Genomic DNA, 2,107 nt, shown 5'->3' on the forward strand with positions numbered 1-2,107 from the left:
ATAAGAGACTGTCAGATCCGCTGGGACTGGAATTAAGGACAGTTGTTAGCTGCCATGTGGGTGCTGGGATTCCAACCTGGGTCTCTGTAAGAACAGTCAGTGTTCCTAACCGCTGGGCCATCTCTCCAGCCCCTATTATTTATTTATTTATTTATTTATTTATTTATTGTCTTTTTGAAGCAGGGTCTTCCTGTAGCTACAGCTGGCCTGGATTCTCTGGAGACCAGGCTGGCCTTGAGCTCACAGAGATCTGACTGCCTCAGCCTCCCAGTTTCTGGGATTAAAGGCGTGTGCCACCATGCCTGGCTTACATTATATTTTAAAAAACACAGAAGAAAGGAGATAAGCTATGCCTGAGGCAGAACTGATATGAAGGAAAAAATGTGAGCATTTAGAGCATACATACATGGATATATGTATATATACACACAAATACAATTTTCTCAAGAATTCTATAACTAATATTTACTAATCAGTCAAACTCAGGGAAACTCAAAGCAGAATTAAGTAGAACAAGGGCACAATGATAAAAAAAAAAGGAGTTGTGGTGGAAATCCAGCATTTTGTCCTGCTGGAATCATTACAGTTGGATTTAAATGTTATATTAATCAAGGAACAATGCAGCTGAAAAGAGTATTTGTGACAAATTTGAAGTATGCTCACAGTATAAAGTTCATCACATTTTATTAGCAGATCTTGCACAACCTCCCCCACCATGATCTGTGATGAATCTCTTTTCAATCTCCCAAACTAAACCAAGATTCACTCAGGAAATGAGTTGGTGGCAGAGGAATTCTCTCTTAAGGCTTTGCCAGGAACAATCCATTTGACAGCTTTTCAAAACCAAGGATAAAAGAAAGCATAAATCAAGGGGTTCATGGCCGAGGTACAGTAAGCAATCCAAACCAGTATTTCGTACACATAGTGGGTGTGATGAAGCCTAGGAAGGCGTCAACGACGGAATCGATGAAGTATGGCAGCCAGGAAAGGAGAAAGGCGGCCACTGCGATGCCCAGGGTCTTTGCTGCTTTCCTCTCCCTCTTGGCCACTCTGTCCTTGTAGCTGTCTGCTGACTTGGCAGTCTGATTGCTCATCCTCTCAATCCTCTGAGCCTGCTGCTTAGCGATGAGGAAAATCCTAGAATAAACAGTTATCATCACAAGTGTGGGGGTGAAAAACAGCAGAAAATTGATGAAGACCCAGCTTTGATTCACTGCCAGTTGACAGCGTCCCACACAGGTGAGGACACTCACGAGATCCTCCAGCCCAGCTTCATTTGACCCTGAGTAAAGAAGGGAAAAGCTATAGATGATAGACAGGAGCCAGGAGAAGGCAATGCACCTGCCAGAGACAGACACAGTGAACCTGGTGGGATAGGTCAGGGGGTCACTGACAGCGATGTATCTGTCCACAGAGATAAAGCACAAGTGGAAGATCGAAGAATAACAGAATGATATATCGAAACAAGTGTGTTATTTACAGTAATTCTCCCCAAAGTACCAGCAGCTCTCCACAGACCTCACTGTGCTGAAGGGCATCACGGTCAGTCCCACCAAGAAGTCAGCACAGGCCAGGGACGCCACTAGAAAGATGGCAGGAGAGTGCAGCTACTTGAAATGAAGAATTGAAATGATCACCAGGAGGTTTCCACACACAGCCAGCACAGCCCCAAAGCCAAAGACTGCATAGAGGGTGAGGCGGGAGCCTGGGGAGTAGGGTGTTCTGACACAGGATACATTCAGGCTCTCGTAGCACAGATGGACAGCTGTTGAAATGACCAGTTCACCGTTCATGATTCTGTCTTGATCTCTGAGAAAACTGTCATCATCTGTGGCCATGTATGCCATTCCAACTTTCAAAAATCCTCAAAGACATAATTGCTGTGACATCTTGTCTTGTATTTACTTTGAACCTATACATCAGTATAGCCATGTTTAGGAACCTGATCATACCTTCACATCATAAAATGAATTCCTCCATCATAAACAAGCTATCAGCTTCCATTATCGCTGTTTAAGTTGTCAATTTTCATTATTACACAGAATACTATTTATATTTAAAGTGTATATCAAATTACCTATTTCCTCATGTTGGAGAAACATGTCTT

At 43.1% G+C, this 2,107-nt stretch overlaps 1 pseudogene; it reads right to left on the reverse strand.

Moving 5' to 3' along the window:
- Positions 1 to 762: 762 nt before the first annotated feature.
- LOC103724928 lies at positions 763 to 1,838 on the reverse strand (annotated as a pseudogene).
- Between the last annotated feature and the right edge of the window lie 269 nt (positions 1,839 to 2,107).

This window comes from Nannospalax galili, unplaced genomic scaffold, assembly GCF_000622305.1.
Source record: "Nannospalax galili isolate Female #2095 unplaced genomic scaffold, S.galili_v1.0 scaffold186, whole genome shotgun sequence".
Taxonomy (NCBI): Eukaryota; Metazoa; Chordata; class Mammalia; order Rodentia; family Spalacidae; genus Nannospalax; species Nannospalax galili.